We start from the raw sequence: 17,914 nt of genomic DNA on the forward strand, positions 1-17,914 counted from the left end.
GAGTCGCCTCCTGTACCCAACCTTGAACGACTTAGTCGAGCTCGCCGTCGAGCGGCTGCAGCCTGGCTGTTGTGTTCGGAGGCAGAAACTTGAGCTCGATGTTGTCGAGCTCGCAGGTGGTTTGGTTGGCCGAGCAGTTATCCATGAGAAGGCAAGCGTGACGCTCCGACGCCCCGGCTTCTGTTTATGTTGGGTTTCGGCGAAGGCACTAAGCGACCGCGGAAATCGGTGGTGCAGCGACCGCCGAAGAGCACCTTCCAGCTCGGGCGGTGTTCGATATACCAAATGTCGGGAAAAATACCGTTCGATATAAACGTACGAATTCCTATACGTTTACACAAAATTTTCAAGGGGATAAGTCATGAGTTCGATATAGACAATAATTCGATATACCCGTGTTCGATATATCCGTGTTCGACTGTATACACAGCCTTTATTACCCCAAAGATAATGCACACAAAGGCTTCGTACAATCTAGAAACAAATTCATAAAATAATTTAGGTTCATTAAAGGGGCACTGACACAAAATTTTGAAGGCGAGATAACGTCGGAGATAGATTGGTGGGAACACATATACATCATCTGCAAAATATCAGCGGCGAATACAGCCTAGAACATATTTAAAATCAATTTTGAAGTGTGCGAAACGCAACCGAGCAGCCAGCAGGGGACCACGCGCAATTGTAAATAAACAACATCCAAACACGTCACGAGTTTGTGTTTGCCGCTTCCGCACTACCGGCGTTTTACGCGGGCTCGCCCGGCTCGCCGCTCCAATCGGAGGGCCGGAGGGCGGAGCTTCTGCTCTCGAGAACGAACGACCCGATCGTTGGCGGCGGAGGCGCCGTGATTTCGTAAGCTCATCGGGCAGCTGGCCGCGACCAAAGTTCTACAGCGATTCCAGGCACTGTTTCTATGACTGTTTATTACCATTGGATGCGAAAACGCGCCGGAGGCACGAAAAGCTCACTGAGCTAGCCGCACGGTCGCTGTGCAGGCGGCGGCCACGGCCGCGAAGTGGCCCAGGCCGGCGCAGGTAGCTCGAGTGATAGCTTGTTACCGCTGCACGAAATTGTCCCCAAGTCCCGACCATAGTGGCTTACATGAGAAAGGAGTTAATGATGCGATGGCGGCTTGCATTAAAAATTGTCATCTGCACCGCTTACGAGAGCGGCACTCGAATATCCGCCGCAGTGCTGAGCCGAACACATCTGTAGGCGGACCTGTAGGCAGACCGGCCGGCTGCTCCCAGCGCGCGTCTTGCCACCCACCGTCTCGAGCGTCGCGCGTCGTCTTTAGCCGCGGTAGCATTTGCACTCGCAGCGCCTGCGTCACATCCACGGTCGCTTTTTAATTAAGCGCCTCACGAGATCAGTACGTGGGGGCATTCGCAGAAACTGCCGTCGATGCGGATTCGACAGTGCTACGGCGGCTCTGCTCTGTGATATCCCTCCGACGGTCACGTGGTCAGCTTTGTTCACACAAAATCCACAAAATCCATCGTTTCGCGGCACTCGCTGAAACCGAAACTGCGACTGGCCGCATTTAAAATCCCTCTAATTAAACAACCGTCGCACGCTGAAGCAAATGAGGTTTCTACAGGTTATAAGTAGGTCACTAGCTACTTATCGCGACGAAAAAAACAAGATGCTAAATTTTTGTGTCAGTGCCCCTTTAAGTGATGAAAGTATAAAACTTTTGCTGAAGGACCTCTGTAAAATTACATGGTAGGAAATGTTACTGGGTGTTCTGAGATTGGTGCCCCCTAAACACAGCAATGAAACTAAGTTGCAACAGTTTTTTAAACGTCCTGTCCGGTGCGTTTCCCATAGCTACGTAGAAGCTACTGTGGTCTAGCTTGTTCTTAATGCAACACCTGACCGACCCCGCAAAGCCTTAGTTGCGGGGTGGCGAACTTGCCGGAACCTGCGAACGGGAGGCACGGGCCAAAGTACAATATGTAGCATGTGTCTTAATGACTATGCTAGTGCCAGATTCGCTGTTTTCCATCTGTGTGTGTTATAGTTTTTGTTGTGGAGGTGCCGTGGGCCTCCTGATTTATTCCCCTCGTCTTGCACAGCCCTGATGGGGCAAACTCGGCATGCTTGCTAGGGTTCGTGACCACGGTGATGGAATAGTACTTCGCCCACAATGGCGCAAAAGCATTTGTACCCGGCACATGGGGACGTAGTTGTGCATCTAAAGCGGAAACTGAACTCAGCGATAACGTATCAAACGATAATTCAAGTGTTTCAAAATATGAAGACGTCAAGGCACTGGGACATTTCCACAAAGCGTGTTTCAATATACACACAAGAATTTCCATCGTGCACTGGGCGCCTCCATTTTTTAACGATCGATGCGCCACCTCGCGGGCATTTCTTGGGGACTGCGGGGTGAGCAGACGTCGCCGCAGTCACACTCTATTTCTCCGTGCCGTGCGTGGATATCAGACGTCCCAGCGGCATCAAAAATCGGTAAGTGTCATTTATTCGGTATGTCAGCAGCGCGACGTTTAACAGTGCTTTAAGGGGAACATTCAAAGCGTCGGATAGCTGTCAAATTTGGCCCATAAAGTTCGTTCTCAACCCGCTAAGGCGGCGTGCCACCCTACACGCTCTTTGTCCTGCCGGGAGTTGCCTGTGAAGCTACGCTTCGCCTCTCCCGCAGAACGCCCAAGTTTTTATCACCAATTGTTTTTTATTATTATTATTATTTCTGGGCAGGTTGCCGTCATTGGATTTACTTGGAGATGTAAAGAATCTACTCGTCCGGGCGTCATTACGCCGTTAATGGCAGCACCAATAATCAGCGTAAGCGCAAAGTGCATCACGACAAAAGAAGTGTCTGCATGTGCGGAGTCTATTCGCTGCACAAATTTCCTGCGTCCCTTGAGTGCCGCTGCGACTGAGTCGTTGCGCTGAATCGGAAAGACTTCGAACCTAGCAAATTTGCGAGAACTAGTACGGTCGTATGCTGCTTTCGGAAGAACTGTGTATTCAACCCCGATTCTCAATCCTTATCGCACATTTCTATGCTCCGTTTATTTAATCGACGGGAAGCCGACATAATCAACCCGACACCTATGCTGCAGCTCGGGTACGCGAAAACGAGAGCCGAAAGCGAAATAGTAGCGTCGCGGTGGCGGAGCACGCCCGGTCGTGTCGGTAAATCGCTGTTCGCGGTTCCCACCCGCAGCTGAAACACAAGTTCTTTTGAGCGAGCACACGGCTGTGAAATCTTGGTGTACCTAATACGTTGCCCCTGTGTTGGTAGCACGAAAGTGTTATGCGGCGGTAAATGTATGTCTCCTGCGAATGCCTGCTACGTACGCTCCGAAGTGGGTTGGCACATTCAGCCATTGCCTCCGATTGTGCAGATAGGGCAAATTTCTAAGCATGGCCTCCTGCTGCCGGTGCGTAAACGTGAGTACGTTCTTAAACCAGGCCCTAATATATTCGGTTTAGCTGTGCAGGTCGCAGACTTTACATGCTCGTACGTGTAAGAAATATTTTAACAATATTTGCGGCCGCATAACACTGTTTCCTGCTACCAAAACAGGCAACGTATAGGTGCAACAAGATTTCACAGCCGTTTGCTTGCTCAAAAGACATTTTGCGTTTCTGTGGTGTGTGGGAACCGCGGACAGCGATTTACCGACACGACCGGGTGTGCTCCGCCACCGCGACGCTACTATTTCGCTTTCGGCTCGCATTTTTCGCGTACCCGAGTTGCAACATAGGTGTCGGGTTGATTTTTGTCGGCTTCCAGTAGATGAAATGTACAGAGAATACCTCCAGAGTCCAGAAAAGTGTGATACGGATTGAACATGAGGGTGAATAAACAGCACTTCCAAAAGCAGCGTACGACCGTGTACTTAATCTCTCAAATTTGCTAGGTTCGAAGTTTTCCCGATTCAGCGCGACGACCCATTCGCGGCGCCACTCAAGGGAGGCAGGAACTTTGCGCAGCAAATATACTCCGCACATGAAGACACTTCTTTTGTCGTGATGCACTTCGCACGTTGTTTCTTGTATGCATAGAGTTTAATACTAATATATACTTGAGGTAAATCTGTCGCTGCAGTCGCGGGCCGCCATGGGCGGCGCCATTGCCACTAGCGACGGTCCTCGCCTACTTGGCTTAGCTAGCCATATAGCTTTTTTTGTCTCGAAGCCAAAAGCAACAAAAAAGGGTAACATTTTTTTCTTGTTCATCGTACATGGAGCTTCTACATAATCACTGACAAAGTAATCTTTTTGGAAGTTCAATTTTATAATAACAAAACAAATTTGATGCACCTTCTAGAGTAACATTAGCTTTTTTGCGGCCAGAGCCAATTTTCCAGCCTGTTCATGAGCCGTTCCAAGGACAAGTGGAAAGTGCCTGCCCGGTACATGACGGAACGCTCGCCGAAGCGCGTTTTCCCTAGACAGTGGCGCCAGATTTCCCTCTAGTATATATTAGTATGAATGCTTGTATGAGCACTTTGCACTTGCGCTGACTGTGGGTGCAGCCAACAACGGCGTAATGATGCCCGGACGAATAGCTTCTGTAGATTGCAGCAATGACGGTAACCTGCCCGTAATTAAGAAAATAAACACCACTTGGCGTTAAAAAGTCGTGCGTCCTACTGGCGCGGCGAAACGTCGCCTCACAGACAGCCCCCGTCAGTACAAAGCGCGTGTCGGGTGGCACAACGCCTTTGCGGGTCGGAAATAGAATTAATGGGCAAACCTGACAGCTCTCGGACGCTTTGAACGTTCGCCTTAAAGCACTGTAAAATTTCGTGCTGCTGACATACCAAATAAATGGCACTTATCGATTTTAGATTCCGCTGATACGTCCGATACCCGCGAACCGCTTGGAACAACAACGTGTGACTGCGGCGTCGTCTGCTCGCCCCGCAGTCCCCAAGAAATGCCCGCCAGGTGGCGCGCCGGTTGACGGAAAATGGCCGACCCGGCTAAATTCTGGTCTATAGCGTTCCCTGAAAATTTGATGACCCTGACGTGTAGAAAAATCCGTCACTTGCAAAAACGTGTACAAAAATACTTCAGTAAAAAACTTACACAAACAAGTTTCCAAAATTTGCTACAGGTTCTCTTCATAAGGTGATCAGAATATTTTGACCGTACTCAAAGGCGGTGTTTAGAAGTTGGACTTTTCCTTCCTGCGGTTTCATGCTCGATGGGTTTGTAGACACCCCAGAGTCTAAGCACCGTAATCTACAACAATTGAAGAATGAACAGGGTCCTCTAGCACAAGGCATGATTACGGGTGGCAGGGGGTACATGGTGCTAGGTTGATTGCGCGTGTATTGAAACACTACTTGTACGTGCGTGCAGTAACTAAAAAGTTCTTCGCAATCACCCATTCGTTTTCTCGCAGACCAAGGCGCACGAGAAGACCTGTATGTCTTCCGCTAAAGCATTGTGCGAAATGTTCGCTCGTACTTACGTATAATATTGGCACTTGCTAAAAAAACCGTACACAAAGAATATGCAATTTCCCGCACAGGTGCCACTTGGGCACTTGATAACAAAGGCGCAAAAGAAGATGAGGGTCATACGCTAACGCTTTCTGCGAAGTGTCTGCTCGCACTTACGGCTAACGCTTGTGCTTGCTGGAAAAAATCGAAATGATCTGTTGTTTACCTTTTCGGCATTACTTAGCAGTCGCTTCACGACTCAAGATCTAAATACATCATTCCTCGAAATTACTGAACCCATTGAGACATTATTTTCTGACGCTTTTGGATGTAAGGCCCATTGTGCTTCCCACCTTCGTTTTTGCAAAGATTTTGATGTTTGCTATGAAAAAGTTCAGTGCAAAATGGTGTGATTATACTCGGTTACAACTCAAGAACGGCACCGCCTCATGTAGTGTATCACTCCGCCAAAGCGCCGGACCCGTGACGTCAGTGCGCGCGCGTTTTGAAAGGGGTTTGCTATGAAATCGTGATATCGTCTGCCTTGTCTCACGCAGTTTGTTTGTCGTCACTGGAGTCGTTTATAAGCATATTAAGTCCAAAAAATCACGGGAACGGCTCACGCCATGTTCAAAATATTCCCAGTAACGCCCTACTTGCGCCGCGCGGAGAAACATCCGGCTACGGTGATAAGGCACAGCGGCAACTTCCGGTGCCGTTCTTAAGTTGTCACCGAGTATAGTATCATAGTACTGCAAAGAAATGCGTAATATGTTTGTGACCACTAAAGAGTGACGCACGTACCGTTCACTGCAAGCCTTTTACAGCGAAGCTGTTAGCCCCTCGTTGATGGGAAAATTTGGTGTCGTAAACAAAAAACCCAGGCAGGACGCAGCAGTTATCCCCCAAGACGCCGAGCGCATGAGTCAGGCTAATCAGGCGTGCTGCATAGAGCTCAGTATTCGTGTAAAGAAAAACCACAAAACAAGCATCGAAACCGCAAGATGAAGGGTAGGGCGCCGATGAACAATGAGTCCCCCCTCCCCCATATGTTCTGGTAAAAATTAGGTTTGCAGCTGCTCTCGAAAGGGAAGGTGGGTTGACGTCATTCGAGAGCTAGCGCATGCGTCAGGCTAAGCAGGACCCGGCATTTGCCGCCACAGAAGCTGAGTGCAAGCGACAAGCCTGCTGAGACGACGAGAAACATTTCATACCCGAGAAACATTTCAGCATTTGTAGTGGTTTACAACAGCTGCGCTGGACATCCACTTTCGTAGGTCGGAAATGGCGGCCATTTTTTTACACTGCAGCCACCGTTGAGCCCCACATAACTTCGAAGAAACGCTGCGGAGTAAAGCGGGTTAACGGTGCGTCGTCATAACTCGCGACAGTACGCACATTTTGTGCCCCTGTAGTAGGCATGGACAAGTTTGGCGTTACTTACGTGAAGAAGGGCTACCCACTGCAAAGATACATAAAAAATTGAATTGGCGCTGTATATGTTGCCACTCCACTCCACCTCACGACTACTCCGTCTCCGCCTAAGCTTAATCCCTCCTCTTTGCTGTCAGGTGAAAAGGGGCTATCCGAGTGTCTTTACCTCTTTTCTCCCCTTGCCAGTTTTATTCCTCCCTTTTCATGCGGTCTCGCATGCCCAGATGCGACGGCTAAAAATCAAAGTTCAAGGGTCAATATTGTGGCGTGGAACTCAACTCGATTCCCTTTCTTCGAACAGTAGCGGTCATAATGGCTACGGAATCATGCATACTCACTTTGGACCCTTGGTGGGATGAAGTCCTGCTATACTAAAAAAGTCTGATGGCTCACCGCGAAAGTCAGGAGGGTGTCAGTTCTCTGACGTAATGGCACAGCCAAGACAATCGCTACGAACCCTCCTTTTAAATTCGGAAGCCTAAAATGAATCTCAGCAGAAAATCAGCGTTAAGCGCCTGCAGTATTGAAACGGGTGCAAAATCGGCCGACAGCGCAGAGAAGGTAAATATAAGAAAACTGGTTCGCCCGAAAATTTAATTAATTTGTGTCAGGATAGGAATTGAACCCAGGAATCCGTGAGCCATGCAAGCATCCTACCCCACCAGTTCGGCTCCACCCCTGCAGTTTACTGAAATGAACCTGCTGCAGGAGTTGTGGACTTCGACTTAGGAATCGTCAACCGGTACACGAAACTCTCCGTACCACAAATTTTACTTTTCCAGACATGTCGGGGGGTTACACAAAAAAAAAACACAAGTTTAAGCAGCATGTAAGAATGGCAACATAACCATTCAGGTGGATTGGCCAGTGAGAATGACTGCTGCCTTCACAGGAAAATGACCGTTTCCCCAATTCCCGTTTGGTTGTGATGTCAAGATGTCCACCCACCATTCTCAGAAACAAACACAAGGGGATCGGCTAATGTCGAAAACTGCCATCAGAAGCTCATGCCGAACCACTAAGTCGTATTCACCTGTTCCCATCAATTACAACGTACCATCCCCATTAGCTATACCACACTTTGCATATACCACCAGAGGCATATTGGCCAACCACAGCACGCACTGTAAAATGATTCACACCCTTTTTTCTATAACTACCCCTTTACACTCTATAAAAAACAAAAAGGGCCCTTTGGAAAGCTGTTTTTAAAGAAAACGACATTTAAAAGGGTACATTCTTGGGTTTTTGGTAGGATGAAAGGGGATTTTAGACAACTAAACACCAAAAAGCGCTCTTCTTTGTATGTTTTGCTAGGGTGTAAGGGTTCTAGCTATAGACCTATTTCCGACCGCAACGGCATAAATCGCTGTCTATTGCACCCTTACACTCTGAAAAAACAAACAAAAGAAGCCTTTATGGTGTTTTTTCGTATGAAACTCCCTTTCAACCTACCAAAAATACAATAATGCAGCATTTTAAAGGGTGTTTTATCGTTACTTGACCCTCTCAAAGGGTGCCTTTGTTTTTCGATAGAGTGAAAGAGTGGTAGTTATAGTAAAAAAATATGTAAGTAATTTTACTGTGCACGGACGGCTGAGGAGTATCTGGCCGTGCACGCGCATACAGACGCGCTCTGGTTCCTCGGACGGCTGAGGAGTATCTGGCCGTGCACGCGCATACAGACGCGCTCTGGTTCCTCGTGTGGGCAGCATAGCATGCCGCTCTGCGTGGTAGTGCGTGTCGAACCGCTACAGACTGAACCTTCATCTGCCGGATGCTGAAGACAACGTGGTCACGAAGCAAGAAACCGGGGAGTGGGTTTTTCCATAGATATTACTGAACAAACTGAGTGAGAAAATACCATTCACTTCTAAGCACTACCGCCCGAATGATTACGGTTTACAGTCAGAATGCTCCTGTAGAAACCCTGAAAAGTATCCCGCACCGATTAAATCGCAACACTGGAAAACGTACTTGACAGAAAAACTAGAAAACCTTTTCTGGACCGCAAAACAACAAGCTACGCTGAGCGGCGTTCAATCGGACAGTAGTGAGTTAGCATTCGCAACTCATAAATGTTTAAGTGTCTTAGCTCGACAGGAGTGCTAGGGACAGAAACAGTATTTTCGTATTATGCCCACGTGTTATCTTGGTATCGAGACCCACGCGTTTTTTACGGCTTTCTTGAAGAAAAGATATTTCCGAGCGGTGCATACTTACGGTTCATGTTCTCGGCTGAAAAAAAATCGTAAGAACACAATAAGCTCGATAAAAAAGTAGCGTCACTACTATAAGTTGAGAGCACAAATTGTTTCGGGGGCCTCGTATGTGTTCAAAACATCTGCCGTAGTAGCTCCACGTTAAAAGCGGAGGCATATTTATGAGCTGTTGAGGTTGCTTAACAAAAAGCGTAAACGACCCAATTCATTATACAAAACGTGCCACATATATTGGCAGGCACTGTACATTTTAACGAAGCGGGATATTTTTGGGTATTTCTTATTTCTTCTGAGAAAGATGAAACACTTCCATAGCTATGCTTATAGTTTGTGACATCGGTGCGGAACAAATTCGGGGTCATAAAGGTGATCATCGTGCTACTGGTCGATGCACGCATACAAATAGATACGCTCAGCCATTCGTAGGCAAGAAAAATATTCAGGCAAGGTTGCACTCACGTGCAAGACTTGAATAGCGAAGCTGTTGTAAGTCATAACCAGAGTCCTTCAATGTTATAACTGACGGACACAAAGTTGAGTTTTGTATCGTTGCGTTGTCGGGGTTGACGTCGGCGGCATGGCATTTCAATGACCTTATGTTGAGCAAGGCCAGAACGAGCTTGTCCTTTTTGGCCGACATCTAAGTACACCACTCTGAAAGCGCGATTTGTCCTGTCTAGCGGATGCTTTGCGCTCCGAGCCTCTCGAAGCGAGGCCTCTTCCTCGGCCGTGCTAACTATCCGCAGCCGGGCCACGTAAAGGCAATGATCATGCACCTACAGCAGCGTCGACATTGAATTCGAGGCTAGAGCGCATGCGCACGACAACACGATGACGAACGAGCGAGGGGCGGACGCTATGACGTGTCTTTCTCGTTCTGACGGTGTTGCCACGATACCGCGAACGCTGAAGTTTTTTTTTTTTTTTGGTTTTGGTTTTCTGGCTAACGTTGGCCAATCTCAATAAGTGGCTATGCTTAGCTTGACTAATGTGCGCTCTAAGCACACGTGCGCGAGCGCTCGGCATTTTACTGGTATTTTTAAAGCTGCGGACACCATACAAAAACGAACTGCTCAAATGCTTCGCTGCTAAACAAAAACTGATGGGAGTTTCAAGCGCGATCTTCCGTAAGTTCAGGGCAGCTGCTTTGCAAAGTGGGCTAACCATCAGGCTCCCATTTAGTAACATAGAAAACACTATAGCGAGAAGTTAAGCGAGGACCAGGTGACCAGGGGCCGAATTCTCTAACAAACGGGCGTCGCTTTGAAGCGACGGGGTAGCGCCATGAAAATGCATGTGTTCTGGGCCGGGCCGTCGCTTTGAGTGCCACTGTGGAGGGAGTGTGAGCCGCAGAAAAGCCCTGTGGCAAGGGCGCGAAGCGACAAGTGAAACGCTTCGCGCCCTTGCCACAGGGCTTTTCTGCGGCTCACACTCCCTCCACAGTGGCACTCAAAACGACGGCCCGGCCCCAGAACACATGCATTTGTATGGCGCTACCCCGTCGCTTCAAAGCGACCCCCCGTCGTTTTAGAGAATTCGGCCCCAGATCACTGTTTAGGAAAATCCCACCATGGTTGCGCGAGCAAAAAAAAATGGCATTGTGCATATGTTTGGTGTTACCATTTATACAGCTACTGATGATCCGAAGTGCGTGGGTAAAGTATACTTGAGAAATACTGCTACCACAGAAGTAACGATTGGATCAAACGGGGAAATGTTCTGTGCCTTAAGAGGAAACAATAATATTTATCTCAGAAGCAAAAAGGATAAGGCAGCAAATTTCGTAAGTAAAAAGCGACGTCGTTGCATTTCAAAGGCTGCTTGAAGTCCACACAATTGTTTGCTGAAAAAAGTATCTGCACTCTGAGTCGACACCAGAAATATGCGTTGATAGCTTTCTTTTCTCTGTAAGTCATTAAAGTGGCCTGTGTTACTTGACGGCGCTTAAAGAAGGAATATCGTTACATTTTAGTTTTCGTACTTCTGGCTGTTTTGCGCATATTATCGCTTCAACTATTAGGCTAGACATAGTCACAGCACCCGCCGCACATAAATGCTCCGCGGCACCGCGGCGCAGGAAAGCTGGCGTTGTCCGCGGGGGCGGCAGTGAGAGAAAAATCCCGTGGTGCCACTTGCGGCGCCCACTGAAACCACGTGACCGTAAGGCACAGCACAACAGATGGCGTGTGAGCGGGTGGCGCGTCCCGGCGGCATCCGGCATGAGATGCGGCATGCCACATTTGGCGCCGGCGACGTGAGCCTCGTCATCCGGAATGCATGTGTTCCCGCCCCGGCGTGGCGCCTGCTGCACGCTGCGTACACCTCGCTGTCTCATTTCAATCAGGGATTTACAAGCTTGTGCAATTTGCGCATTCGTCAAAGCTGCAGCGTGGTACCACGCTACTTTGAATGCGTTACTATATAAAACGGTTGGTTTTCATAAAGTCATAACGACGAGACGCAATGAACGTGACGTCGCCGGCCTCAGTCGCCACTGCGCGGTGGGAGCGCTGCGCGGGAGCATAAAGTCACCTTAGTACGCCGTAACACCCCCTCCCTACTGACACACGGATGACAAATGCACTGCCGTATATCTATGTCAGGCATACTACGGACTCTTCCTCATAGCCGAGTACACTAACGTCATCGCTTTGAAAGCTAACAGGCGACGCTTAGGAGGGCTTCAATTTTGTGAAAGCTGTTCCTATGACTTAGAGAAAAATTCTCCTAAAGCACAGCCTGATTAACGCTTACGCAGTTGGGTAATAACTGGAAGGCTAGTGCAGTCCGACGGTACCATACGCACTCCACTAAAGCGACGTAAATCTGCATTTCGATGAAAAAATGCCGCGTGTGGCACTACTTCGCCTCCATTGAGGAAAGTAACGTAAAATAACCTAATATAACCGAATGAAGTGACAAGAAAATATTTAAAACACCAAAAAGAAATCTGAGTCATAAAAATTATAACTAAAACTTAAGAATGTACAAAATCAAATGTAGCACGCGCCGAGTTCGAACCACCGACCTTAGCAACAGGAGCCTAAGAAAGAACCTCTACACCACAACGGCAGGCACTGCAACCTCTATCAGCCAAGTCTTAAATATTCGAATGTTTTCGGACGGCACTCCAGCATTGCCTGGGGCGCTGAGCTGAAGTGCCGTCAGACGGCACTCTAGACACTGCTTTGTTGTTAATTGGAACACGCTCCAGAGACGTCTCGGGCCCGCCGTGGCCTGGGAAAACATTGCCCTGGGCGTCAAAAAGTTACGGGCGCTCACCCACTGGTTTCGACTGCTTCTTCCCCAGGCGGCGTCCTTGGGAGTTCTTCGGTTTCTCCTCACTGGCGGGAGGCGCCGTGGACAACGGCGAGCCTGGTCGGGCGTTTTCGGGAGGGGAGGCCATACCGACGCCTGCTTCCTCGTTGCTGCACTTCTTTTTCGAATCATAATTGTGAGGATGATGATTTGCATCAGCACATGATGCGTTCCAATGAGCCAATAAGTGGACGTGTTCTCTGACTCATTTTTGCCGGATTTTACCGTTGAAATTTGGATAAGTGACAATAAAAAAAATTGTCTCCAATCCACGCTGTGAGGGTGGTTGGAAAGAAAAGCTTTAAACGACACCCACAAGAATTGCCCATGTGACGTCACTTGCATTCACACACGTGGCTCTATCAGTGAAACCAGAGATTCCGGCGGACGCCGCCGCTGTAGCCCGGCCGTGAGTAGGGAGAGAGGAAACGGAGAGGAGCGTCTTTCGAAGGGTGAGACAGCGGAACCTAGCCATCCTGACGTGCTAGCTTGGGGCTACACCACCGCCCGACACAAGCGCACACACCAAAGGGTGAGCCTAATGATTCCCATTTACAGCGATTTAAACTAGTTAGTTTAGTAAGTTTAAGAATCGCGAAAAAGCTGAGGGAACTTTTATATTTCCTATTTATCAGAACCTGTTGCTACTTTTGCCTTTTGTAATACCTCTTAAAACACAGCCTAATTGGTTTTCACCAATTTAGAAAACAATTTCCCATTCGTGGCACGCAGTGCACCAGTGCGCAAGAGGTAGCGTTCCTCTAGCGGCCAGGTGTTTGAATGGGTTTGTACAATTTTGTTTTCCTGCTCTGCAAACCAATCCTTAACGAATGTTTGCCATACGACCACTTAATTTCGTCGGGAGCGGGTTACCACGTAGCCGTAGGTGCTGTCGAACAAGTTAATGAAGCCGTGCGAGGCACCGCGCAATGGACGCGAAGCTGCACCAAAATAGGACCAAAACTACCGCCTGCTCGCCGAAACGAAAGTACGACCAAGCCGCAGACGGACGTCGGCGACAGCGGAGGGCGATTCACCGCCAGAACAATTTCAAGAGCAAAATGCTTAGGGCAGCACGAATGCCATAATTACAAAAGGACGACATCCAGATCGCCATGCGACCCAGGGGAGGCCTTGACATCTGCGAAGCCCCGAGGTTCGAGTTCAGCAGCGCCATCGTCACCGCCGCGAACGTGAGCGGGGAAGAAGCGAAGCAAGACGCGATATGCCCGAATAGGCAACATATTATAGTCATCGTCAGCACCCAGAAAAGGAAAAGCGCCGATCGCTACGCAGCCGTCAGGAACCTCACCCTCTATACGGAGCCGAACACGAAGTCAGTACATACGAATCAGCCCCTCACGGCACCGCCAAGGTGGTGATGCGAGGAATTCCGCTAACGGACTGGGCTCAGGAAATCAACGACTTCCGGAGCCCAGAACCTCACAATCACCTGATTCTCAAGCTAACTTCTCTTTGTATTCCTCCTAATTTATTAAGCTGGATTAAGCACTTTTTAACGGGACGCATGCAGTTCATGTCAGCTAATAACTTTCAATCAGCATTTACTAAATTAACATCCGGCGCGCCGCAAGGTGCCGGTTTATCGCCCCTTCCGTTCCTCGTCTACATTAATGACTTGCCGGCTAACATTAAATCTAATATCCGACTTTTCGCTAACCATTGCGTCATCTACACTCCCATCAATAGCCCTGACGATGATGACAAGCCTCGGGCTTATTAGCAAAGGCTAATAAGCCTTTCGACCAATTGCTTCATGGTGCGATAAATGGCTCATGTCCCTAACCATAGATAAGTGAAAATCATTATCATTTACTCGTAATCGTGGCGTACTTGCCAACATATATTCTATGAGCGCCGTGTCCATCGCTTCGGTATCATGCTACAAATATCTTGGCGTCCACTTGACTTTATCGCTATCCTGGACCACCCACATCGATCACATCTGCTCTACAGCATCCCGGACACTCGGTTACCTTCGACGCAACCTCAAGTGCGCATCCCCCGACGTAAAAAAAAAAAAAAACGAGCTTTCATCACCTTCGTACGACCTAAATTTGAATATGCTTCAGCAATCTGGCATCCTTCACAAGCCTCTAACAACTAAATTACAGTCCATCCAAAGTCGCGCAGCTCGCTTCATATCTTCGCAATACTCTCACAAAACCAACGCTACCGCACTAAAACACTCTCTTTTCCTCCCAACTCTTTCATTCCGCCGCTTGATCCCCCGTCTATGCCTTCTTCACCGGTTCTTGATTGATTGATTGATTGTAGGGTTTAACGGGCCGACGCAACGCAGTCGATGAGGCGCGCCGTAGTGGAGGGCTCCTAATTAATTTTTACCACCTGGGGATCTTCAACGCGCGCCGAAATCTCGTAGGCACGGGCGTTTTTGCTTTTCGCCTCCATCAGAAAAGTGGCCGCCGCGGCCGGGAATCGAGGTCGCGGGCTAATAAGCCCGCGACCTCGTGCTAAGCAGCGCAACGCCTTAGCCACTGAGCCACCGCGGCGGGTCTTCACCGCTTCTACTATCACCCACGCTCAAGACATCAATTGCTCCAATCTGCCCATAGAACTTCATCTCGCATAAATCACAGCAGACCCATTGCACGTTTAAATGGCCGGACGCCAGCATTTATCACCTCATTTTTTCCTAATGCAATAACCCTCTGGATTGCCTTACCGGAATACTCCGACCGGGAAACGTTCCGCGCAAAGCTGAACGAACATTTTTCAAGCATTTCTCCTGATAATTTCATCTACTCCGTGTTTATCGCTAATCGTTTTAGAATTGTACGTAGTTTTGCTCTGCAATTGTTCGACATATCTAAAACATACTTTATACTTTAATCTTTTTTTTTTTACTTTTGCTCTAGTTACGTTCATGGGATTTCTGGTTCGTGTCTCCTGTGTATATTTACTTGTTTTTTTCTATTGAACATTGTACCCTACCTCGCCACTGGTTCCTCCTTATGTAATGCCTTCGGGCCCTTAAGTAGGAAATAAATGAAAATGAAATTATATATGCTGGGTAGCATTATTCAAGAATTCATTCACTAATTTCCATTTTTGCTTATGTTGTTACTGCACTTATTAAACTCGCTTTCGTAGTAGCGGTGTTTGGCTGCACTAAGAAGCGTAGGCAGAACTTGAGGGTAAAGCTTATAACGCGCCCACAGAATCGAATCTAGACGTGTACTCTTCAAATTTTTATATAGGTTACCTTTGTTACGTAAGACGAGAAGAAGAGAGTTTTTAAGTCAAGATCAACGAGAGGCGGTGTAACGCTTTTTGGAAGTTATTAACGTTGTGCAGCCACGGACAGAAATATTTATTGCATCGGGAATAGCTGTAAAGGGATATCAGGATCCAATGCTTGGGATATGCAGGACCAGTCCTTTTTGATACAAGATTCAGAAATTTCTCACACAAAAAAATAGATCGCTTGTAGGTTTGTTTGCTGGTTGTGCGCCTGATTGCTATTTATGAACGTGAAAAAATACTGGCAAGTGATCGGTAATATCAGAGTCGATTGTAGAAACGGGATGACAAAAGATATGGTCAAAGAGGGAATGGAAAGAATGATCTACAACACCTACAGGCGTGTTTATTAGCGACTCATATCCGTAGCTAGAAAAGCCGCTGGTATTGTTAGAAGTGATAGGGTTCGCTGAATCAAGAAGATTGATCTTAAAGTCACCCATCACGAACACACTTTTGTTTCCAAAAGGCAGCTTTTCAAATACAAGAAAGAGTGAATTTCGGGAATCAGCTGCATTAGATGAAGGTGAGGCGCTAAGCGGCGCCAAACATTCTCCTTTAGGGATTTGAAGAATCGATTGGATGAAGCTCAACCGAGGCAGGCTCGCATTTGGAACCATGTGTGTTTAGATGATTGCGTCGACAATACGTCAGATTTTTGGTCAGAGTATACTTCCAGGCCGACGAACTCATCGTAACAGCGTAGACAGCGTTATGGTGACCTACAACTGAAAGACAATAAATCAATAAATAATCGAGTTCTTGGCCGACCCCTATGGCGTTTACGGTCTATTGCCAGCCACACGGTTAAACGAACGGTCCACCTGCTCTGCCTCATGCGCATGACGTGTACCGCCCAAGCCTATTTTCTTTGCCTGATTTGATCTAGAATGGCTTCCACGCGAGTTTGTTCCCTACTCCACGCATTTGATTGATTGATTGATTGATTGATTGATTGATTGATTGATTGATTGATTGATTGATTGATTGATTGATTGATTGATTGATTGATTGATTGATTGATTGATTGATTGATTGATTGATTGATTGATTGAAGAATTTAACGCGCCGACGCAACGCAGGCGATGAGGCGCGCCGTAGTCGAGGGCTCCGGATTAATTTTGACCACCTGGGGACCTTTAACGTGCGCCGAAATCTCGCACACACGGACGTTTTTGCTTTGCGCCTCCATCAGAAAAGCGGCCGCCGCGGCCGGGAATCGAACCCGCGACCTCGTGCTCAGCAGCGCGCAACGCCTTAGCCACTGAGCCACCGCGGCGGGTGTTTCTTTTTTTTTTTTCTATCCGTAAGCGTGATCCCTATCATTCGTCTTTCGATATCCCGTTGAGCCGATCGAAGTTTCATTTGGAGTCGCTTAGTGAGACCACAAGTGTTCGCCCCATACGTCATTACAGGTAAACCACATTGGTTATGTTCCAAATTTTTGAGTGACAGAGGAATCTTACTATTGAGGACATCAGAATATCTACCAAAAGCCCACCCCATGCTTATTATGCGGGTAAATTCCTTTAATAATTGAGATCAGCACTTACGACTTGCCCAAGATAGACGTAATCTCTTACTGTTTTCAAGATTTCGTTAGATACCTTGAAGGCACGTTTCTTTGGAATATTTATTGAACATAACCTTCAATTTCGTGGTGTTTATTGGTTATCACGATGCAGGGGGATGAACTACAGAAATTCGGGGAGGGACCGGAGAGGGACGGAGAAACACTTTTATTGAGTCCTGTGGTTTAGCAATGCATGGTGACCGCCGGTTGAATTCTGGCGGCGACGGTGGCAGCTCTTGTGACCAGGAGTGTTTGCACGTCCAGGTCCGAGCTGCCCAGCGCACGCTCCCACTGCTCATCGCTATTTACACACTAGAAGGGATCTTAAGGGCATGCCCACATAGATTGTACAAGTGCGGCGGAGGCACCACAGAGGAGGCAATTCGGTGAGTGATACTGATCAGGGTACGATGGAGTACTGCCCGACAAGTGAGGATATTCGTTTGCAGGAGTCGCCACAGGCGTTCCTGATAGTTGGGGAGCCCTGGATGAGCGGGGGGATAATGGCGGCGGGCGAGGCGGTAATGCACGACGATGTCGTGATAGCTGATTAGTCGGCCCCTCGCGAATCGGGCACCATGGTAGGGGGTGAGGCTAGCACCGGCACGGATAGTAAGCCCTCGTGCGACATTATGGGCCGCCTCGTTCCC

The sequence above is a fragment of the Haemaphysalis longicornis genome, unplaced genomic scaffold (assembly GCF_048455015.1).
Source record: "Haemaphysalis longicornis isolate Haplotype H1 unplaced genomic scaffold, Haemaphysalis longicornis Haplotype H1 scaffold_6, whole genome shotgun sequence".
NCBI classification, from domain to species: Eukaryota; Metazoa; Arthropoda; class Arachnida; order Ixodida; family Ixodidae; genus Haemaphysalis; species Haemaphysalis longicornis.